This window comes from Musca autumnalis, unplaced genomic scaffold (assembly GCF_047663935.1).
Source record: "Musca autumnalis isolate F117 unplaced genomic scaffold, ASM4766393v1 scaffold_4, whole genome shotgun sequence".
Lineage (NCBI taxonomy): Eukaryota > Metazoa > Arthropoda > Insecta > Diptera > Muscidae > Musca > Musca autumnalis.
Window position 1 is genome coordinate 20,921,499 of NW_027411977.1, and position 25,504 is coordinate 20,947,002.

Consider the following 25,504-nt stretch of genomic DNA (forward strand, 5'->3'; position numbering starts at 1 on the left):
TCTGATACCTTTAGGAAAGTTGAAGCAGAATCTGCTAAAGTGTTTGTTTGTTGTTTCTAATGTGCGAAGTGTTAGTGATTGTTTCGTGTTGTTTATCTGTCTCAATTTAAAATATAATTGTTCTTCAACCTAGGACAATGGTTAGGACAGCCCTGAAGATGACACCCCTGAGTTTGCTGCAAACCTCACCATAGCACCACAGTAGGAGGCACGTAACAATATGGTGTCGACGCACAATGCGTCCATAGAACTCGGACCATCTGTGGAAACTGGTTTCTACAATTTTGAGGTAGTTAAAGACTTCTTCTATCTTGGCACCGCCATAAACACAACAAACATAGAGCTGGCAAACTATTGATAGTCGCACCATTCGATAGTTTCGATATTTCTTATAAAAATATCGATAGTCGATACTGTCGTTAGTTTTTCATCGCCTGTATTTTAAATCAAAATGGTGGATTTTAAATGTCAACTACATAGAGTATAATAGTACGTTTATATATGACCGGATTTAACAAACCCACTGGGTTTAAAATGTCAATTCCTTTGCGTATACATCAAATCCTCTTTAAGAAGGTTAACCCTGCAAAAGGCTATAATATAAACATGGCCATAGTCAAATAAAATCCACTGGATTTATTTGACGAAAAAGCAAGGTGACTACTGAAATCCAGTGGATTTCCTACATTTAAAACGCCATACACATTAGACCTTTTTGGTGGGTTAAACGCCGTACACATTAGAGCCTTTTTGCCGGGTTAACCTACTTTGTAAGGATTTATTTGACATATAACCAATGGAATTGACATTTAAAACCCAGTGGGTTTGTTAAATCCTGTTATATATAAACGTACTATTAGCTTTATTTATGAAACTTACTGCCTGTTTATATATAACCTTTCCCTTTCCCCCTATATTCCAATAAACAAAAACATTTAAAACTTTTCAAATTTATAGTTCGTTTGCATTTACGAAATCGAGTGGATTTCAACTGTCATTTCTTTGGGTATATGTCAAATGAAAACTCATGTGAAATCCATTGGCAGCATTAAAGTGAAAAGGGTTCAAATTTGTTCCTCGAGAGCATAAACGCATCATAATTTTACAAAGGAAAAAATACTTCGTAGTGTCATTGTGTGGCAAGAAAAATATAAAAATAAAAAAGATTTTCAGTTCTAATTGAGCCAAACAGTTTTCATTTGTGTTGACTTTGGCGTTGTTCTTTTGCTTATTATTTCAATATTTCTAATGGCGGAATTCTGTCGATAATATCGATAGAAAAAATAACTATCGATATCAGCCCAAAAAATAAAATATCGATAGTATCGATAGTGCTATCGATATTTTGCCAGCTCTAAACAAACAACATCAGTTGTGAAATACGAAGAACAATTGTATTGGCCAACATATTCTACTTTGGCTTAAGTAAGCAGTTTAAAAACAAAGCCACATATCGTCAAAGCTAAAGTCACAAAAACACTGATACTGCCCTTGCTAATGTCTGGTTCCGAATCATGGGTACTTGCGCAAGCAGATGAGACAGTGCTCGGGGTGTTCGAAAGAAAAATTCCTCGAACGATCTACGGGCCAATCTGCGTTGACGGTGAATATCTACGTCGTATGAAGAACGAGCTGTATCAACTATACAACGACATCAGTATAGTTAAACCAATAGTTTTTATAAAAATAAATGGTTTTTATAAGAACAAATGGTGTGATAACGAATGTCAGAAAGCACGAATTAAAACAATGGATAAGCTAAGCCTATTGACAGATGATCTTACACAGAGCAGAAGAATTTTTTATCAAAAATTGAGCTGTCAAAAGAAAAGAGATTACTATCGTGAAATCGAAAATAGAATGAACTATCAGCAGAAACTCTAAAGGAATACTTTGATACTCTACTTAACCCATTAGTACAAGCTACAGATATACTTTACGTTCAAAATGAAGTCAAGAATGAAGTGCTAGACAATAGTTTTTCACTTATGGAGCTAAAAAAAAAACAATTAAAAGCTGTCAAGGAAAATAAAGCAACAGGAGAAGATAGGATTCCCTATGAATTTTTCATAAAAGCTACAAACGATTTTTTAGAGACATTGTACAACTCCTTCTCACAAATTCTTAATGGCTACGATGACTTCAACATTTTTCGTTAATGTATAATATTCCCTATTAATAAAAAAGGAGACCTAAATGTTCTTAGTAATTATAGAGGTATCACGTTTATGGGCCGTATAACTGAATGGGCCAATAGAAACCAAATCCTCAATGAATATCCAGCAGTATTTCGGAAAGGATACTCGACAGTTGATAACGTATTCAACCGAGTATCTATCTTTAAATGGAAGTTAGCGGAAAACAAGAAAGTGTATGCAATTTTGTAGACTTCAAGCGTTTGATAAAGCACCTAGAAACCTCTTACTATATAAATTAAATGAATCTGGTTTGTCGAATAAAATTCTTCATTTTGTAGAAAAGGTGTATATAGAAACTAAATCATCAGTTTGGTCAGGAGAGCATCTCTCTACGCCATTTGAAAACAAATCGGGAGTAAAACAGGTTTGTTTTCAGTCCCCAATTCTATTTGCTTTGTATTTGAAGGACTTACATGGTAGTCTACAAATAGATGGATTTTTACCCGGAGGTAAAAACAAGAAAACGCTAAACATTGAAACATGAAATTTCCGAAGCTTGTAGGAGTCTGGAAAACTAAACAATACTATCAATGAAATGAATATTTAACATTGATATATTTGGAGTTAGTGAAACGTAGTGGACGGAATGTCACACATTTAAATCTCAAAATGCGAATGTATTTAGGGTCTTTTCAGAATTGTGTGGCACTTTTTGGACATTTGAACTTGCCGACAAAAATATGGATTAGGAATAAAGTTCAAAAGTTTTGCGGAGGAGGGAATGGACCGACATAGTGCATTACGGAAGTGGATCTTATTTTGAGAGTCATATCTTTTCGATAGATATAGCGCCCACTAGCCATTTCAGTAGGTCTTCGTATTACTTTTGGACCTGTATGCCAGGAAGACTGGACTTGTCCACGCAAAACATAATATGGCTGTCCACAAAAAACATCATCGGTAAAATTTCCAATGGATCTCCGAACAGACCCTAAACTGCACTTGGACACAAATGTTGAACTTTTGTGGGGGAGGTATCCTTAGGAGAGGACCGATATGGGCAATTTTAGAAGTTAAACTAAGTTTGGACAAAATGTGACGAAGGCCAAAATTTGGTTTATCAGTTCGAGAATTATTGTGCTCTCCAGCTACTACATACAAGAAGTATGGGCTTGCACTGCAAATACTTTCACCATCGTAATTTAGACAGAGATTGCAAGTTGCTTCAACAGAAATCGAAGTTAGTCAAGAGCATGTCTTAAGGTGAACTTATCCGAAATTTTGTGTGGGAGGTACCTGAAGGAATGGACAAATATAGTCCATATTCAAACCTGATCTATATCTGGTAGATATATTAGGATGCGTAAAGTATGAACCAAATCGGCCCTTCCCTTGAAGAGTTATCGTGCGCACAATTTTTACGAACATTTTAGAACTCTTGTGGGGGAGGTACCTGAAGGAGTGAACCGATGGCTTATCTTCGAACTTAAAGTAAGTTTGGACAAAATGTTATGAAGGCCAAATTTTGGATCGAAACGGCAGATCTGTTCGAGAGTTATCTTGAGCTCCAACCACTACACACGATGCCATAGGGTTTTTTGAACCTTTAAGGCTATTTTCTCAGGAAGTATGGTTTGTCAATGATGAAACTTGTACCGCCGTATGGGGGGCCGAGAATACGAGTTGTGACAACAAAAATCAAAACGACTTGAGATCAGGTCCTTAACTGAACTTTTCCGAAATGTTGTTTGGGAGGTCCCGAAGGTGTGGACCGATTAAGTCCATATTGGAGCCTCATCTAAGTTTGGTAGAAATTTCACGATGTCCAAGGTATGGACCAAATTGGTTACTCCCTTCAAGAGTTATCGTGCGCACAAATTTTCCGAACATTTTCGAACTTTTGTGGGGGAGGTACCGGAAGGAGTGGACCGATATAACCCATCTTCGAACTCAAACTAAGTTTGGACAAAGTATTGCGAAAGCCAAATTTTGGACCAAATCGGCTCATCCATTTGAGAGTTATCGTGCGCACCAGCCAGACGGACGGACATTGCAAAATCGACTACAAATTGTCTGAAACATATTTCGTCCAAACATACTTGGGGTCAACAACATACGCTATGCAGATGACACTGCAATAATAGCTGCCAGCATATCTGGTCTACAAAAGCTCATAGACAAAGTTACTTGTGTGAGCGAAATGTATGGCCTAAAAATAAACATTAAAAAAACCAAATACATGGTTGTGAATAGGAAGAACGATGAATATAACACCACACTAAAAATTAAAAATAATAATATTGAACGAGTCACAAATTTTACATATCTTGGGATATTATGAAACGAAAAATGGGATTCGTCAAACGAAATTAAACGACGTATAGAGATGGCCAGAGATACATTTTTCAAATATAAAAAAGTTTTTACAAATCACGACATAAGCCTCTCAACAAAAACCAGATTTGTGAAATGTTGTATCTGGTCTTTACTACTCTACGCAGTTGAGACGCGAACCATCAAAATTGCTGATGAGAAAAAACTTGAATCCTTCGAAATATGGGTCTACCGAAGGATTCTAAAGATGCAATGGACTGACCATGTAACAAATCAGGAAGTTTAAAGAATAATGGGTCTAGATCAATGCCGTTCTTTGGTATTGTTAAAGTTACGAAGTTTTTGGCAATTCACACACACACGAATCGAACGCAACGAAAGAGCACACAAAAGAGAGTAAATGGTTTGATTTGTTTTTGTTTTGCAGCATGCGCGTATACAACCTCACTAACACATTGTCAGAAGTTGCCAATATTCAGAATTTTGTGAGCTCTCTTCTTGGTCGGCAGTGGTCTAGATCAGTGTTAATCACCACTGGGCTCGCGAGCCGTGTCTGTGTGAACACACACAATCTCAATTGTGGTGAGTTTGAACGTTGCTCTCACCACCGATCATCTTCTTTGTTTTAGCAATGAATTAACGCACACGATGTTTATCTAGAGAGGGATAGATAAACTCGTGTGTGTGCCCAACACAAACGCAGCGGTTGAATTTGTTGTTGCTGGTGAACACTGGTCTAGATCAGAGCAACGTTCAAACTCACCACAATTGAGATTGTGTGTGTTCACACAGACACGGCTCGCGAGCCCAGTGGTGGTTAACACTGGTCTAGATAGACAATTGTTACAACATGCCAAAACTCGGAAAATAGCATGCTTGGGGCACCTCATGAGAAATGATAAATACAAATTTCTGCAAACCATCATAAAGAATAAAGTGGAAGGAAGAAGAGGAAGAGGCAGGAGAGAATTGAACTGGCTGGAAAACATCCAAGATTGGACAGGCTGGATGAAAGAAGTGTGATTCTGGCTGCAAGAAATAGAGAGCTGTTTATGTCTGTATAATGCTTATAATATAAAATAAAATACCAAAACACATATATTTATAATTTATTTTATGATCGATCATATCCGGATAAAGGATTTACAAATAAAGAAGAAGAAGTAAAGTACCCATTAGTTCGGTTTATGGAACAAATGTTCTGCAAAATGCCAGTAAGTAATATACTACTTAATATAAAATTTTCTACTAACTTGGCAACCCACAATATCTCTTTGCCTGTTGTTTCTCTCTCATCTGAAGAGTAATATGGCGAGTGTGTTGTTGTTGGTGTCGTGTATTTCTTGGATTTTTTTTTGTTCTTTTGTTTGGATTTGTGTATTTCATTCAGTCTGAATGATTTGTTCGTATGTGGCGGGTGTTGTTTTTTTGGGTAGTGTGTGAACGAACGGCGGCACGCATAAGGAAAGTGTTTTAAAAATAATACCACACATAATAAATTTGTGGAAAAGAAGAAAAAGAAAACAAAGAATAGTAAAAATCACTGTGTGTTGTGGAAGAAGAAAAAAACAAAAAATTGAAATGATGCTGTTCGCTGCTGATAATGAGTATTTATGCGATATTTATTGAAGAAAAAATTAAAATTACTTAAGACGTTTTGAGTGTTGTGTTTTCAATTTGCAGCCAGCAAAATAATCATCTTGAAGAAAACGAAAAACAAGAAAACATTTCTCTTGTCCACCACCAACACCACCTTCATTATTTGCTCTCTCTTTGATACAATTTTTTCGGGTACCTACAATTGTGCTCTCAATTTTGCTGTTGTGTTTTTGTTTACTTTTTTAGTTACTATTTGTATCTTTCTTTTTTTTGTTAAAAAAACGACAACAAAAATGGTACTCACGATGTGCCGCCGACCGACCCTACCTAGTGCATGTGTTTTACGTGTTTTACACTGTGTTTGTGTGTTATTTACTTCAGCGCCAGACGAGGTGGCCAAAGGAACACACTGTGCGGTGCGTGCGTATGTATGTACTGCAACGAACCGCACCGGCCGTTGGCTTTGTTGACAACGTCCAACACCTCCACCAACAACAAAAACAAAGCACCATCAGTAATAAGATTTTGTATGTGCACGCACAAAATTCTTAAGATACACACCGACACAATTACACGTGTACACTTTTCTGCCGTTGATGTTGCCTGACGAGTGAGTGAGTGAGTCTACATTTAAGAGAGGCTTGGCTGGCATGTCTCTGCCATTATCCCTACTCAATCACAAGAAATTTCTTACATTAATGTAAGAAAACGAGTACCACTAATAAACGTCGTATCTCCTCCACCTTGCAATGACAAGATGCTCTGCTAAAATTAGTTCAAAGATACAACAACAACCTTAATGCTGTATTAGTTATTTTATCTCAAAGTAGACGACTGACGACATAAATTATTTAATAAAAAGCAGCCCTTGTGTTAGGATAATGCATGACAACAAAATGTTAATAGACAACAACAAGTGCAAGTAACTGTCAGATGTTTATGACAAGTGAATTATCCCACAGATAATAGGTGGATGAGATAACAGGTACAACGTAGTATAAATAAGTCTGTTCGATCACTTCGCAAGTAAAAAGTATTTGCAAGTTCTTGTAAGTACTTGCAACTGCTTCTCATTTCTCTTTTATTGAACAAGTTTGTTATCGAACAGCATTTTGTAAAAGTTTGTGCAAACTTTTGTGTTATCAAACAGACCTAATATCTTATTAAGGGGTAATCTATCAGCTGATCCCGGTGGTTAACTCTAGTTTTTGTTAGTCTGGTGGAATTTAAAGTACTTTTTGGTGAATTTAATGAGGTACCCCCCCTTCGGGGCGCACCCTCGGATTGGATTGACATTTTTATACCCTCAGCATTTATGCTAACGAGGGTATATACACTTTTATACGGGCAAAATGGGCCTCATCGAAAAAACGTTTTTTGACCCCAAGTATGTTTGGACGAAATCCGTTTCAGACAATTTGGAGTTGACTTAGCCCCGTCCGTCCATCTGTCTGTCTGGTTGGCTGAAGCGCACGATAACTCTCGAACGGATCAACCGATTAGGTCCCAAATTTGGATTTCGTAATATTTTGTCCAAACATAGTTTAAGTTCTCCTCCTTCAGGTACCTCCCCCACAAAAGTTCGAAAATGTTCGGAAAAGTTGTACGCACGATAACTCTCGAACGGAGTAACCGATTTGGTCTGTAACTTGAATATCGTAAAATTTCTACCTGACTTAGATGAGGTTTAAATATGGACTCAATCGGTCTACTACTTCGGGTACCTCCCACACAAAATTTTCTGAAAAGTTCGGTTAGGACATGCTCTCGAATCGCTTTGGTTTTTGTTGTAACAACTTATATTCACCGCCCCCTATACAACGGTAAAAGTTTCATCTGGACAAGTCCATAGCCTGAAAGGCGCAAAACCCCTATGACACCGTGTGTAGTGGTTGGAGCGCACGATAACTCTGGAACGGATCAACCGATTAGGTCCAAAATGTGGCTTTCGTAACATTTTGTTCAAACTTAGTTTAAGTTCGAAGATAGGCTATATCGGTCCACTCCTTCCGATACCTCCCCTACAAAAGTTCGAAAATGTTCGGAAAATTTGTACGCACGATAACTCGAACGGAGTAACCGATTTTGGTCCATACTTTGCATATCGTAAAATTTTTACCAGACTTAGATGATGTTCCAATATGGAGTCAATCGGTCCACTCCTTCGGGTACCTCCCACACAAAATTTCGAAAAAGTTCAGTTTAGGACCTGTTCACGAATCGCTTTGATTTCTGTTGTAGCAACTTGTATTCACTGCCCCCCATATAACGGTATAAGTTTCATTAGGAGCAAGTCCATACTTCCTGAGAAATTAGCCTGAAAGGCGCAAAAAAAAACCCTATGATACCGTGTGTAGTGGTTGGAGCGCAAGATAACTCTCGAAAGGATCTGTCGATTCGGTCCAAAATTTGGCCTTCGTAATATTTTGTCCAAACATAGTTTAAGTTCCATCATAATCCATATCGGTCCACTCCTTCAGGTACCTTCCCCACAAAAGTTCGAAAATGTTCGAAAAATTTTTACGCACGATAACTCTTGAAGGGAGTGACCGATTTGGTTCATACGTTACACATCCCAATATATCTACCAGATAAAAATCAGGTTCGAATATGGACTATATTTGTCCACTCCTTCGGATACTTCCCACACAAAATTTCCGATAAGTTCACTTTAAGACCTGCTCTCGAATCACTTTGATTTTTGTTGAAGAAACTTTTATCCGCTACCTCAACTACGACGGTAAATTTTTTCTTAGGGCAATCCCATACTTCTTGAGAAAACAGCCCGAAAGGTGTAATACCCCAATGGCACCACATGAGACGCTGGAGAGCACGAAAACTCTCGAAATGACCAACCGATTTGGCCCAAAATTTTCAGTTCAAAAATGTGACTAAAATGCTATGTACGATATCTCTTGAACGGGTCAACCAATTTGGTCCAAACTTTGGATCTCCTAATATTTTGTCCAAATTTATTTTAACTTCTAAAATGACCCATTTCGGTCCTCTCCTTAGGGTACCTCCCTCACAAAAGTTCAACAATTGTGTCTAACTGCAGTTTCTGGTCTGTTCGAAGCAGATCTTCGATTTACTGGCGAGTGAAACTTTGGGGGGAGGTTGTAAGTTTTTTTGGGTGCAATTTTTTGGGTGGGGGTGGGGCAACTTTATTTGAGTGAGCGGTAAGTTTTTGTTTGGGTGGGGAAAGGGGACAATTTGCCCCCCTCAACTTGCTCAAATTCCAGAAGAGTTTCACTCGTGATTGGAATTCGAGCGAATTAGAGCGAGTATTCGGAGCTATGGTTCGAAGATCCTTTGAAAATGTATAACGATGCTGTTAGTTGTGGTCCTGTTTACAGCGATATTATGCTTTCCGTGGACAAGTCCATGCTTCCTAGCATACTGGTACAAAAGTTATACGACGACCCACTGAAATGACTAGTGGGTGCGAAATCTATCGAAAAGATCCACTTCCATAATAAACTATGCCGGTACATTCCTTCAATTACCTCCTCCGCAACACTTTTGAACTTTAATCCTAATCTACATTTTTGTCTGCAAGTTCCAAAGGTCCAAACAGGGCCACAAAATTCTGAAAAGACCCTAAATACATTCAATCTGTCCGTAGGTGAAAATTTCAATTCACATAGGCTGAGGGTATATACTTTTTTACTTGTTTAGGCTACTTTCACAAGGCAAAAATGAGCCCCAGCGAAAAAATGGTTTCAGGCCCCCAAGGATATCCGACCGAAATTCGTTTTAGACAATTTGGTGTCGATTTAGTCATGTCCGTCCGTCTGTCTTGGAGGAGCGCACGATATCTCTAGAATATTAATATTTTGTCTAGACTTAGTTTAAGTTGACCATATCAGCCCACTTCTTCCGGTACCTCCCCAAAAAATTTCAAATTTTTTCGCTAAAATGGTTTTCGGTATTCGATCTGTCCATAGATGAAAGTTTCTGTTCACACAAGCTGAGGCTATATCTCTGTCGATTGATACTTTTTTACTTGTTTTTTTTTTTTTTTTTTTTTAATTTACTAAATTTTGTTTCCAATCTGGACGAGTGGAAAATAAAACCAGGGAGAACCGATCTAATACTGTCCTCCAAACCAGGAGGAGGCATTGTGACTCACAGGAGAGCCCATGTGCTCTAAGTGAGCGTAAATTTGTTATCGCTCACAGCCTGTGTAGATGCTAACACGTTGTGAACAACAACAAATTTACGCTCATTGAGAGCACAAGAGAGACCCAAAAATGTTCTCTGCCTCACTCTGCTCCAAACATACACACAAAGGTCCTTTCGTTTTGTCAACTGTTGAGCAATGCCTTTTGAGATTTTCCCTCCTCCTTTGGGAAATCAACGAACGTATTTAGTTCTCTGTTTTTCTTTTTTTGTTGGCCTTATGTTGTTGTCTCATTAAAAATGCGTGGACAATTGAATGAGAGCAGAAAGATTACAGAGATAAATATTTGTGTGTTCTCTGATTTCGCTTTTTGCCGAAAAATAAGAAGAATTAAACAAATAATCCAGGAGGAGGCATTGTGACTCACAAGAGAGCCAATGTGCTCTAAGTGAGCGTAAATTTGTTATCGCTCACAGCCTGTGTAGATGATAACACGTTGTGAACAACAACAAATTTACGCTCATTGAGAGCACAAGAGAGACCCAAAAATGTTCTCTGCCTCACTCTGAAATAATCTTTTGTTCATTGGGAATAAAAGTACCTGTGTGTGAATGTGATGTGTGCATATTGTAGGTATCTTCTTTAGGTAATTGGTTGTATGGAAGGGCAGATAAATAGGGATAGGGCCAAAAGCAATTGAAAGACAAAATAATGACCGGTGTTGCCAAAGTCGATGGATATTTGTACCAATGATTCAAGAGATATAGCGCGTATCATTTTAGTGTCATGTTTTAAACTTTTGTGGGGGAGGTACTTGAAAGAGAGGACCGATATGGCTCACCTTCGAACTTAAACTAAGTCGAAATATTACGAAGGTCAAACTTTGGACCGAATCGGTTGATCCGTTCGAAAGTTACCGTGCGCTCCAGCTACTAAACATGGTGCCGTAGGGGTTTTTACATCTTTCGGCCCATTTTCTGAAGAAGTAAGGGCTTGCCGCTGAAAAAACTTCTACCATCCTAACAGGGACAGCAAATACAAAGTTGTTGAAAAAATCATGACTATTGCGACAGACGGACGGTCATGGCTAAATCGACTCCGAATTGTCTGAAATAAATTTCGTCCAAACATACTTGGGGTCTAAAACCATTATTTCTTATAGAAGACCATAGGTCTTCATATAGAAGACCATAGGTCTTCTTATAGAAGGCCATAGGTCTTCTTATAGAAGACCATATGTCTTCTTATAGCAGGCCATAGGTCTTCTTATAGAAGACCATAGGTCTTCTTATAGAAAACCATATGTCTTCTTATATAAGGCCATAGGTCTTCTTATAGAAGGCCATAGGTCTTCTTATAGAAGGCCATAGGTCTTCTTATAGAAGGTCATAGGTTTTCTTATAGAAGGCCATAGGTCTTCTTATAGCAGGCCATAGGTCTTCTTATAGAAGACCATATGTCTTTTTATAGAAGACCACATGTCTTCTTATCGAAGGCCATAGGTCTTCTTATAGAAGACTATATGTCTTCTTATAGAAGACTATATGTCTTCTTATAGAAGACCATAGATCTTCTTATAGAAGACCATATATCTTCTTATAGAAGACCATATGTCTTCTTATAGAAGGCCATAGGTCTTCTTATAGAAGGCCATAGGTCTTCTTATAGAAGGCCATAGGTCTTCTTATAGAAGCCCATAGGTCTTCTTTTTGAAGACCATAGGTATTCTTTTTGAAGACCATAGGTCTTCTTATAGAAGACCATAGATCTTCTTATATCAGACTATAGGTCTTCTTATAGAAGACCATAGGTCTTCTTATAGAAGGCCACAGATCTTCTTTTTGAAGACCATAGGTCTTCTTTTTGAAGACCATAGGTCTTCTTTTTGAAGGCCACAGATCTTCTTTTTGAAGACCATAGGTCTTCTATTTGAAGACCATAGATCTTCTTATAGAAGGCCATAGGTCTTCATATAGAAGGCCATAGGTCTTCATATAGAAGACCATAGGTCTTCTTATAGAAGACCATTGATCTTCTTATAGAAGACCATAGATAGGTCTTCTTATAGCAGACCATAGGTCTTCTTATAGAAGGCCACAGGTCTTCTTATAGAAGATGATAGGTCTTCTTATAGAAGACGATAGGTCTTCTTATAGAAGACCATAGGTCTTCTTATAAAAGACCATATGTCTTCTTATAGAAGACCATAAGTCTTCTTATAGAAGAGCATAGGTCTTCTTATAGAAGACCATATGTCTTCTTATAAAAGACGATAGGTCTACTTATAGAAGAGCATAGGTCTTCTTATAGAAGACCATATGTCTTCTTATAGAAGACCATTGATAGGTCTTCTTATAGCAGACCATAGGTCTTCTTATTGCTGGCCATAGGTCTACTTTTAGAAGACCATAGGTCTTCTTATAGAGTACCATATGTCTTCTTATAGAAGACCATAGGTCTTCTTATAGAAGACCACAGATCTTATAGAAGACCTTAGGTCTTATTATAGAAGACAGTAGGTCTTCTTATAGAAGGCCATAGGTCTTATTATAGAAGACTATAGATCTTCTTATAGAACACTATAGGTCTTCTTATAGAAGACCATATGTTTTATTATAGAAGACCATAGGTCTTCTTATAGAAGGCCAGAGATCTTCTTTTTGAGGACCATAGGTCTTCTTATAGAGAGACATAGGCCTTCTTATAGAAGACCATATGTCTTCTTATAGAAGACCATTGATCTTCTTATAGAAGACCATAGATAGGTCTTCTTATAGCAGGCCATAGGTCTTCTTATAGAAGGCCACAGGTCTTCTTATAGAAGATGATAGGTCTTCTTATAGAAGACCATAGGTCTTCTTATAAAAGACCATATGTCTTCTTATAGAAGACCATAAGTCTTCTTATAGAAGAGCATAGGTCTTTTTATAGAAGACCATATGTCTTCTTATAAAAGACGATAGGTCTACTTATAGAAGAGCATAGGTCTTCTTATAGAAGACCATATGTCTTCTTATAGAAGACCAAATGTCTTCTTATAGAAGACCATTTATAGGTCTTCTTATAGCAGACCATAGGTCTTCTTATAGCTGGCCATAGGTCTACTTTTAGAAGACAATAGGTCTTCTTATAGAGTACCATATGTCTTCTTATAGAAGACCACAGATCTTATAGAAGACCTTAGGTCTTATTATAGAAGACAGTAGGTCTTCTTATAAAAGGCCATAGGTCTTATTATAGAAGACTATAGATCTTCTTATAGAACACTATAGGTCTCCTTATAGAAGACCATAGGCCTTCTATAAGAAGACCTATTGTCTTCTTATAGAACACTATAGGTCTTCTTATAGAAGACCATAGGCCTTCTATAAGAAGACCTATTGTCTTCTTATAGAAGGCCATAGGTCTTCTTATAAAAGACCATATGTTTTATTATAGAAGACCATAGGTCTTCTTATAGAAGGCCAGAGATCTTCTTTTTGAGGACCATAGGTCTTCTTATAGAGAGCCATAGGCCTTCTTATAGAAGACAATATGTCTTCTTATAGAAGACCATTGATCTTCTTATAGAAGACCATAGATAGGTCTTCTTATAGAAGGCCACAGGTCTTCTTATAGAAGATGATAGGTCTTCTTATAGAAGACGATAGGTCTTCTTATAGAAGACCATAGGTCTTCTTATAAAAGACCATATGTCTTCTTATAGAAGACCATATGTCTTCTTATAGAAGACCATAAGTCTTCTTATAGAAGAGCATAGGTCTTCTTATAGAAGACCATATGTCTTCTTATAGAAGACCATTGATAGGTCTACTTATAGAAGAGCATAGGTCTTCTTATAGAAGACCATATGTCTTCTTATAGAAGACCAAATGTCTTCTTATAGAAGACCATTGATAGGTCTTCTTATAGCAGACCATAGGTCTTCTTATAGCTGGCCATAGGTCTACTTTTAGAAGACCATAGGTCTTCTTATAGAGTACCATATGTCTTCTTATAGAAGACCATATGTCTTCTAATAGAAGACCATAGATCTTCTTATAGAAGACCATTGATAGGTCTTCTTATAGAAGACCATTGATAGGTCTTTTTATAGAAGACCATAGGTCTTCTTTTAGGAGACCATAGGTCTTCTTTTAGGAGACCATAGGTCTTCTTATAAAAGGCCATAGGTCTTCTTACAGAAGATCATAGGCCTTCTTGTAGAAGACAATAGGCCTTCTTATAGAAGACCATAGGTCTTCTTATAGAATACCATAGGTCTTCTTATAGAATACCATAGGTCTTCTTATAGAAGACCATAGGTCTTCTTATAGAAGACCATAGGTATTCTTATAGAAGACCATAGGTCTTCTTATAGAAGACCATAGGTCTTCTTATAGAAGACCATAGGTCTTCTTATAGAAGACCATAGGCCTTCTTATAGAAGACCAGAGATCTTCTTATAGAAGACCATATGTCTTCTTATAGAAGCCATATGTCTTCTTATATGAGACCATAGGTCTTCTTATAGGAGGTAATAGGTCTTCTTAAAGAAGGCCATAGGTCTTCTTAAAGAAATTCATTGGTTTTCGCATAGAAGTTCATATTTCTTCTTGTTAAAGACCATTCGCCTTCTTATAGAAGACCATAGTTCTGCTCATAGAAGGTCGTAATTCTTCTTATAGAAGTCCTTAGTTCTTCTAATAGAATAGCATAAGTTCTCATGCATGACCAATCTGGACCTTAGATTTGATAAAGGAAAGCTACCAAATTGGGCATCAGTGTTAAATATTTTTTTCTCTTAAAAGCAGCAACCCTGGCAAGGATTCCCTACATTGTGCCCTTTATAACCACCGCCAATGATCAATATAAAGAAATCAATGGATTCTTAAGACAACAATAATAGCCACGATACGACTGCTGCAATTGATGATGCTGCAACTGCTGTTGCTGCTGCACTCGATTCTGCAGACAGGGCGTAAAATGTTTCCCTTGGTCACAATCACTGAGTGACTGACTGACTGGTCCATTGCAGTGCAGTGCTGAGCTGGACACGATAATGTTGATGGTGTACTTCGATTGCAATGGTCCTGCTGCTGCTGCTGTGGTCGTCGTCGTGGCATAAAATGCGTTTTTCTTCGGGTTATCTCTTTTGAGTCTTTGCTTTTATTTCAATTTTGGCCTTTGTAGTGGCTGCAAAACGCTGACGCCAAGTAGTGTAGTGTAGCTGGATTTCAGAAATAAAAGAAGAATTTTTTTGTATGTTGTTTTTTTTCGCGTATTTGTCTCATTGCGAGTTACTTTTTACGCTATTCTCAATTGTTTTCAATTTAAATTCTGCTTGAAAATAAAATCGTGTATGTCAGCCGAATCAGCCAGCCAGGCAGGCAGTAAGCCATTGCCGTGTCTGTTGTCGTCGTCGTCGTGTGGTGTTGTCCAGCCATCCATTTACTCATTCACGGCGTAGACTGTCGATGTCCACAGAAGTCGTAGCCGCCGTTGTAGTCGTCAGTCAGACAAATGTGGTGTCGTAGTAGGTCTTAAATAATGTTCTCAGAATGAAAACGCAATTATTCGCTCCCGAACTGTTGTCTCCGAATGTGGTTTTAACCGACAAATAAACAAAAAACCAATCCCTCCCAAAAAGAATTAAAATAACAGAAATAAATAAAAATTCACTAAATATCCAAAATAAATACAATTAAATTTCAAAAAAGTGACTGAACAAACAAAAAAGAAAAAACAAAACAATTAATTAAAATTATGTGAAAAAATATAAACAAAAAACGGTGATTTACCCAAAAAATTTTTTTCAAACGAAAAGTTAAAAGTGCCAAAAAATATTTTTGTGCCAAAAAAAGTGATTGTTTACCAGAATTTTTGTGAAATCGAATATCCAGTGAAAGTTACAATTTTTTCAATGTAAAAATTTTTAAAACAAAATCCATTGTAAGGATTGAAAAAATAAATGTTTTAAATTATTGGGCATTTTTCAAATTGTATTTTATAGGTTGAAGTGCTAAAAGTAACAAATAAAAATTATATTATTATAAATAAAAATTATAATTATCAACGAAGAATATTTAAGAAAAATCCAACTCTTTAAAAAATCAACAACAAAAATAATAAAAAAATAAAAATAAATATATTTTTAAGAAATAAAATTATGCCAACTAATTAATCAACGATTTTAATCAAATAAAATTTGAGGTAAGTTAAAATAATTTTTTTATCGAATTTTTATTTTTGAATAAAATTCAAAAATTGAAAAATATATATTTTTTGTAATTAGTGATTTTTGTCTCAACTAAAATAAGGTTTCAATTATATATTTTTAAGAGAGTACTTATATTTTAAAAATGTTAACTTTTCGGTTTTGAAATAGTTGGTCTGTTCCAGAACTGCAAGAATCTACTAATTTTTACAATTTTTTCCGATAACATAAAGGAAAAAATGTTATCGTAGTAAAAAGTAGTAGATTCTTGCAGGTTCTGGAACAGATCAAGTGATTTTGTTTTGTTTTTGAAAATTATTCTAATCAGATGGTAATACTGAAATTTGTTTTTTTTTTTTTTTTTTTTTTTGGACTACGACCTGTAAATGTTTAGTGTTATTTTTTTTTTTTTTGAAAATGTGTGTGATTTTACAAAAAAAAAAAAAAAAAATAAAAATAATAGGTCCGCTCCAGAACATGCAATACGAACAAAATTAGAAAATAACAAATATTTGAATTTCCACGAAAGTACGATTGATGAGAAACGGCATCCAACAAAATTAAATAGAATTAAAATATGTTAGAATCCTTTTGAGTGCTCAGTCTGAAGATTTTACTTACATAGTTGGGACTCTACAAAGCAGTTGTCCTGTAAGCCAAACTAAGAATAGATTTCCACCCCTCTCTATTTGTTACTTTTCTTTCCCAATTTTTAATATCGTCAATTTGTTTACTCTATCGGAAACTTGGTCTTTCCTTTCAGCGTGATCCGCCATGCGAACCCATATTTATACGCCTTTTTGGTGGGGCCATCACCGCTCACTCTAATCGCATCGCCTAGCCGGTATCGTTGAAACTCCATACGTTTATCATTGTCGATATCGTTGTAAAGCCGGTACAGCACCTGGTTCAGAATCGTGACCAAAGTTCTTTACCTTTTGTTTGAATAAAGATAAACCTATTCAAGTCCTTTTTTTGTTCGGCAGGTAACAAATTTGGACAAATTTCTATCCGTGGATTTGTAATTTGGAAAAATTACATATTTCCCAAATAGGAAAAAGACCCATTAAGACACCCTGCGCTCATTCCATCTAATTTTAGGACTTCAGACACTTTGGAGTCAATTTAGCCATGTCCGTCCGTCTGGCTGGCTGGAGCGCACGATAAATCTCAAACAGATCAATCGATCCGGCCCAAAATTTTGCCTTCCAAATATTTTGTCCAAACTTTGCTTAAGTTCGAAAATGGGCCATAAAGGTCCACTCCTTAGGATACCTCTCTCACAAAAGTTAAAACGTTTTCGATAAAATCATACGCACGATAGCAAGGGGCAAGTCCATACTTCCTGAGAAAATAGCCTGAAAGCTGTAAAAAACCCTATGGCACCATGTTTAGTGGCTGTAGCGTCTAAATCTGAAGGTCTAAATTTTGGACTTGGTAATGTTTTGTTCAAGCTTACTTTAAGTTCGAGGAGGAGACCGATTTTGTCCATACTTTGCACATCGTGTATTTCTATGAGGCACATATTAACTTCAAATATGGACTGCATATCGACACCTCCAAATAATAGTATGCTAAGTCTAAAAAGTGAGTTTTGCAGGAGAAGCTCTCAAAGTTTGGAATTTTTTTTGAACTTCTGTACTATGCTAAGTCAATATTTGTTTAAGACTTCTGTTCGGATTGACCGATCATTACCAAAATTAGACAGAGTTTAAGGTAAAGGACGTTCTACACCTCCAAATAATAGTTTGCTAATTCTGAAAAGCGAGTTTTGCAGGACAAGCTCTAAAAGTTTGGAAATTTCTTTGACCTTCAGTACTATGCTAAGTAAATATTTGTTTATAACTTCTGTTCGGATTGTCCGATCATTACCAAAATTTGACAGAATTTAAGTTAAAGGACGTTAAATATAAAAATGTAAAGAACTTGAAAACATGCTAAGTCGACTTAGCATACTATTGTTTGGAGGCGTCGATATATACATATGTCAACTCCTTCGAGTACCTCCCACAAAAGTGCAATTTAAGACATCCTCTCAACTCGTTTTGATTTTTTTTTTTTGCAACATGTTGTGTTGGTCTCTTCGGACACACATAGTCTCCCTTGTTTCTTCTGGGATGTTTGCCGAACAATTAAAACAAATATTGTATGTTTGTTAACCTTAGAAAAACTTCAAAGATGGTTTTTATATGTCCACTTCTTTCGGCACCTGTCCCACAGAAGTTCATTTATTTATATCTATTAAAAGGAGCAACCGATTCCGTACAAACTTGGGATCACGTAATATTTTGTCCAAACTTAGTTTTCGGTCCACTTCTCAGGGTACCTCCCCCACAAGATTTCAACATGTTTTTGGGTACAACTTAAAATATGTTCGATTATTCTTTGGAAATTTTTACCGAAGGTACTCATGGTGGTCGTGACCATCTGAAATGACTGGTGTGCGCGGTATTTATAGAAAAGGAATGACTCTCAAAATAGGAACCACTTCTAAAATGGACTACGCCGATGCATTTTTTCGCAGGTACCTGAACGCAACACTCTTTAGCTTCAATCCAAATAGAAGCACAATTTCTTTCAGAATGGGTATTTAGAAGCATCCTTTCTTTCTCAAAGGATCTATAGAAGCACCCTTTCTTTCAGAAAGGATCTATAGAACCACCCTTTCCTTCAGAAAGGATCTATAAAAGCACCCTTTCTTTCAGAATGGGTCTATAGAAGCACCCTTTCTTTCAGAATGGGTCTATAGTAGCACCATTTCTTTCAAAATGAGTCTATAGAAGCACCCTTTCTTTCAGAAAGGGTCTACAGAAGCGCCCTTTCTTTCAGAAAGGGTCTATAAAAGCACCCTTCCTCTCAGAAAGGGACTACAGAAGCACAATTGCTTTCAGAAAGGGACTATAGAAGCAACCTTTCTTTCAGAAAGGGTCTATAGTAGCACCATTTCTTTCAGAAAGGGTCTATAGTAGCACCATTTCTTTCTGAATGGGTGTATAGAAGCACCCTTGCTTTCAGAATGGGTGTATAGAAGCAACCTTTCTTTCAGAATGGGTGTATAGAAGCAACCTTTCTTTCAGAATGGGTCTATAGAAGCACTCTTTCTTTCAGAATGGGTCTATAGAAGCACCCTTTCTTTCAGAATGGGTCTATAAAAGAACCCTTTCTTTCAGAATGGGTCTATAGAATCACCCTTTCTTTCAGAATGGGTCTATAGAAGCACCCTTTCTTTCAGAATGGGTCTAAAGTAGCACCATTTCTTTCAGAATGGGTCTATAGAAGCACCCTTTCTTTCAGAATGGGTCTATAGAAGCACCCCTTCTTTCAGAAAGGGACTATAGAAGCACCCTTTCTTTCAGAAAGGTACTATAGAAGCACCCTTTCTTTCAGAAAGGTACTATAGAAGCACCCTTTCTTTCAGAAAGGGACTATAGAAGCACCCTTTCTTTCAGAAAGGGACTATAGAAGCACCCCTTCTTTCAGAAAGGGACTATAGAAGCACCCTTTCTTTCAGAAAGCGACTATAGAAGCACCCCTTCTTTCAGAAAGGTACTATAGAAGCACCCTTTTTTCAGAAAGGGACTATAGAAGCACCCTTTTTTTCAGAAAGGGACTATAGAAGCACCCTTTCGTTCAGAAATGGTCTATAGAAGCACAATTTCTTTAAGAAAATGTATATAGAAGCACCCTTTCTTTCGGAAACGGTCTGTAGAAGCACCCTTTCTTTCGGAAACGGTCTGTAGAAGCACCCTTTCTTCGGAAACGGTCTACAGAAGCACCCTTTCTTTAGAAAGGGTCTATAAAAGCACCCTTTCTTTAGAAAGGGTCTATAGAAGCACCCTTTCTTTAGAAAGGGTCTATAGAAGCAACCTTTCTTTAGAAAGGGCCTATAGAAGCACCCTTTCTTTAGAAAGGGTCTATAGAAGCACCATTTCCTTAGAATGGGTCTATAGAAGCACCCTTTCTTTAGAAAGGGTCTATAGAAGCACCCTTTCTTTAGAATGGGTCTATAGAAGCACCCTTACTTTAGAAAGGGTCTATAGAAGCACCATTTCTTTAGAAAGGGACTATAGAAGCACCCTTTCTTTCGTAACATGGTCTATAGAAGCACCCTTTCTTTAAGAAAGTGTATATAGAAGCACCCTTTCTTTCGGAAACGGTCTGTAGAAGCACCCTTTCTTCGGAAACGGTCTACAGAAGCACCCTTTCTTTAGAAAGGGTCTATAGAAGCACCCTTTCTTTAGAAAGGGTCTATAGAAGCACCCTTTCTTTAGAAAGGGTCTATAGAAGCAACCTTTCTTTAGAAAGGGCCTATAGAAGCACCCTTTCTTTAGAAAGGGTCTATAGAAGCACCATTTCTTTAGAATGGGTCTATAGAAGCACCATTTCTTTAGAATGGGTCTATAGAAGCACCCTTTCTTTAGAAAGGGTCTATAGCAGCACCCTTTCAATCATTTCTTTAAGAATGTGTCTATAGAATCACCCTTTCAATCATTTCTTTAAGAATGTGTCTATAGAATCACCCTTTCTTTCAGAATGGGTCTATAGAAGCACCCTTTCTTTCGGAATGGGTCTATAGAAGCACCCTTTCTTTCAGAATGGATCTATAGAAGCACCCTTTCTTTCGGAATGGGTCTATAGAAGCACCCTTTCTTTCAGAATGGGTCTACAAAAGCACCCTTTCTTTCAGAATGGGTCTATAGAAGCACCCTTTCTTTCAGAATGGGTCTATAAAAGCACCCTTTCTTTCAGAATGTGTCTATAGAAGCACCCTTTCTTTCAGAATGGAACTATAGAAACACCCGTTCTTTCAAAATGGGTCTGTAGAAGCACCCTTTCTTTCAGAATGGGTCTATAGAAGCACCATTTCTTTCAGAAGGGGTCATTTCTTTCAGAAGGGGTATAGAAGCACCATGTCTTTCAGAATGGGTCTATAGAAGTAGCCTTTCTTTTAGAAAAGGTCTATAGAAGCAACCTTTCTTTCGGAAAGCGCCTATAGAAGCACCCTTTCTTTGAGAAAGAGTCTATAGAATACCCTTCTTTCAAAAAGGGTCTATAGAAACACCCTTTCTTTCAGAATGGGTCTATAGAAGCACCCTTTCTTTCAAAAAGAGTCTATAGAAGCACCCTTTCTTTGAGAAAGGGTCTATAGAAGCATCTGTCAATACTTTGGACCCAATTTCCCGTTCAATACAACTTCGAACCTTCATCTCCTCCAACTAAAATGTGTATATTATGTATTATTAACGTATCCTATTTTGTACATATTTTATTATTTATCCAGGGAACAGATTAAATACAACAAAAAACTAAACGCGTGTGTATCTATCTTCCTTGGTGACCTTCATAAAACATCAACAAATTAAGGTGTTATACGAGTGAAAAATAAGAACAAATAACAACAACAGAAAATCCCGACGCAATTCCAAGAAATAAATTGCGTATTTTTACAGACTCCTCTCTTTCTGCCTCTAACAAACAGATTGAATCCATTACAGTTCATGGACAATCTGTGATGGGTTTCTTTCCCATATTGTTTTAATATAATTATAAAAATAGATAGACATCCTATTTGTCGCCCACAATCTTTTTATACCCTATACCACAATGTGGAAAAGGGTGTTATAAGTTTGTTTTGGTAAAAATTCATGTAACACCGCGAATTATTCGTCGGAGACCCCCAATGTGGTATACCAATCTTCATATCTCGACGAGATAAAGCGATTTTGAGATGTGTGTCCGTCCGTCAGTCCGTCCGTCCGTCCGTCAGTCCGTCCGTCCGTCCGTCAGTCCGTCCGTCTGTCCATTATAAATTGTAAACACGCTCCAGGCCGCAATTATGGACCGATCGTCACGAAATTTTGTATGGAGGTCGGGTTCAGATCAGAATAGATCCCTATTCTTATTGGTGATTATCGTGAAATATTTAGCGGGTGAAATGGACCAAAAACATAATATTTATCCAATTTTCTAGCGGCTCTGTGGGTCTCAATAATAGTCCGATCAACGCGTAATTTTAAATAAGGTAAGAGTATATCACAAAGGAGAAGCTTGCAATTTGAGATGACGATCGGATAATATTTAGAGGTTTAAATGGACCACAACTTTTGTGTGAAAATTGTGAAAATTTTTAATATACAGCTTATATCTTAATTCATGGAAGTGACATTCCGGACAAGTGAGATAGACTTGAAAGTGGAACGCTTGACCTTTCAATTGATGCCAATTATGTTGGTGTGCATGATCAGATAACAGAGTTACAGCCTAATATATTCCGTTATTTGTTTGTAGTGTAATAATAAACTCGCTAGAAGTCGCAATTATACATCAATAGTCACGAAATTTTGCACCGGGTAAGAGTATAGGTCGAAAAAGATGCCTACAATTTTGAATGATGATCTGATATTCTTTAGCGGGTGAAATGGACCATTACTTTTGTATGAAAAATATACAAATTTTATTTGCAGTCGATATTTTAATTCCTTGATGACATATATATTTCGCAAAGTAGCCTACATATGGAAAAAAACTACTGACCTTTCCTCTGATGTAAATTGCAAGGGCCTACTGCCTAATATATAATGGGTTCTGTGTAGAGAACCACATTTTTATCCCATGCTACATATTGTCTCTTTAAAAGTTTATGTAACACCACGAAATATTCGTCCTAGACTCCTTATTTGGTATGCCAAAATTCATATCTCGACGAGATAAAGCGATTTAGCGATGTGTTTCCGTCCATTAAAAATTGTAAACACGCTTAAGGCTGCAATTATGGACCGATTGTAACACGTTTTTTAAGGAGGTTGGGTTCGGGCCAGAATGATGATGGATGAAATGGACCAAAACCAAATTTTTAACCAATTTTGTAGCGGCTCTGTAGGTTAAAATAATAACCCGCAAAATGTTAAACAAAGTTTGAGTTTATAATGAAGAAGAAGCGTACAAACCAACGTGAAGATCAAATAATACTTAGCGGGTTAAATGGACTGAAACTTTTGTGTGAAATTTGTAAAAATGTCAATAACGTAGCGGTTAAACAACGGAAGTAGTAGTACTATGTACATAAGTGGGATTCATTACATTTTAGTTTGTGTGAACTAAATTTTCCTTTCCTGCTACAAAAATGTCTTTGTCATGCTAGATAACGTTTTGGTATTGGTCATAAGTATTTTACATTACATCTCTGATATTTGATAATTACATTTTCACAATCATTGAAACGAAGTTCCGTGGAGAGCGATTGTCCAGGGATAGTGGTATAGGGTATCCCATGGTCGGCTCCGTCCGACTATAGACTTTTCTTACTTGTTTTAAATTGACAATAAAAATAGACAAATATTTTTAGTAATTTTGAAATCGCTTGCATGATATTGAAAGTTTATAAATATTTTTTATTATAACTGTTATGGTCCTTACTTGGTAAAAAATGTATTTTGTCGCAGCACGCTTTTTTATTTAGATTTTATCCTCTATTTTATATTCATATACTATGTACCACTTACATACGTACATATGTATGTATGTATAGACATGTGTGAGATGAATTTGTACGAATGATTCAAATGTTCATTGCATTCAAATTTTTAGCAAGAATCCTTTTTCCCATGGGAAACTCAATTATCATCCCTAATGTTATTTCTAATGTTTTTTTTTTATAATGACCTTCACAAATAATAAGAAAAGGTTTTGAATAAAAATAACAATCCTTTTGTTGCAAATCCCCCTCAAGTATTTCGATGATTTATTTGTTTTTGTTGTCGCAAAACAAAAGTTTGCAAAGCAAACTTGTTGCGGCAACTAAATCCTAAGGCAGTCTTCATTCATTCACAAATGGATCTTTCATTATTTATAATATGTATAATTATTTCTTTGGTTATGAATAAAACTGAGTATTGGTTAGATGATGGTGAAATCCTAAGACAGCACCATTCAGCCTGTACCTCCAACATCTCCCACACAGATCCTAATGTTGTTGTATTCCTTTATTTTGACGGGTATCTGATGTGTTGTTTGGGTGTAAAGTATTTCACATCACTCGCTTCTAAGCAGACGCACAGTATATACTCGTACATACATATTTATGTATGTAAATTACAAATTGTTTATCTTGTTTCATTGCTCCCTTTCCCATTCCAGGCGAGTAGTTTTTAGTATTATGCGTATATTTGGTGTTAACAATTTTGTTGTCGTAAGTAGTTTTTGTTGATAACACCATGTGAATTGTCATGAATATGAGGGATATGATAAACATACTACAGTGGTGGACAAAACTGATGGTTGTTTCGTATGTTAAAAAGTATGTTTGATGCAAGTTCCGCCCATTTCTGTTTTTTTTTTCGAAATATTCGAGTTAAGATATCTTTGAATCCTTGCATTTTAGGTATATAGTATCTTTAGCAACTTTAATGAGGAGGATGTGGGGAATATTTTTTAATTTAATTTAAAATTTTAACCCACCTGCTGTTCATCAAAGGGTCCTTTTTTCGAAAATCATTCAAAAAATCCTTTGTAATCATATCAAATATTGTGATCATATCAAATATCAATATTGTCAGTAATAAAATTTTACTACAGGTCTCAGAATACACCAAATCTGTAAATCTTATCTAATCGCCAGGAATCTCTTAAAATGAAAAACACGTTTTAGGGTTAAAATTGGACTTCATTTGAGTTTATTCAAAATTGTCCGACAAAATATAATTGTAGAGGGATGACGTCAAAGGCAAAAATATTCTACGTCACCAAAGAAATAAAGTCTCCATTTACATTATATATCATGAAAATATCCGTATCAATTTTGTTAAAAAAAAACATGAAAATATTTCCCAATTTTTTGATGAAAAATTTTCCATTCTTTTTTCGATTTGATACACGAAAGTGATATGAAACTTGGTTCTAGGTGAAAACTACCAAAAGAGGAAAAATTCTACACAAAATTTCACCAAAAGTTTCAGATCGCCCTAAAAAGGCAAAATTTCAAAAAACAAATTTATATATTTCAGTATGAAACACTTTTAAGAGGTTTATTTCGTTCCAGAATTAACGTGCGCTTCAGCCATTTTAGTTGCTCGCCGAAGAATTTTTTAGAACTTTAGGACCAATATTTGAGAAAGC

At 36.5% G+C, this 25,504-nt stretch overlaps 1 protein-coding gene across 2 annotated transcripts in view; it reads left to right on the top strand.

Moving 5' to 3' along the window:
- Positions 1 to 5,860: 5,860 nt before the first annotated feature.
- The window catches only part of Oatp74D (Organic anion transporting polypeptide 74D), a 115,644-nt gene continuing 96,000 nt past the window's right edge, over positions 5,861 to 25,504 (top strand). Inside the window, exons 1-2 of one of the 2 annotated variants that reach the window (XM_073983540.1) lie at positions 5,861 to 6,079; positions 16,187 to 16,386. The gene's annotated coding sequence lies outside the window, so the exon portion shown is untranslated. Of the gene's footprint in view, positions 6,080 to 15,748; positions 16,387 to 25,504 lie in introns of those variants that run through there. The other variant, XM_073983541.1, reaches the window with a different exon arrangement.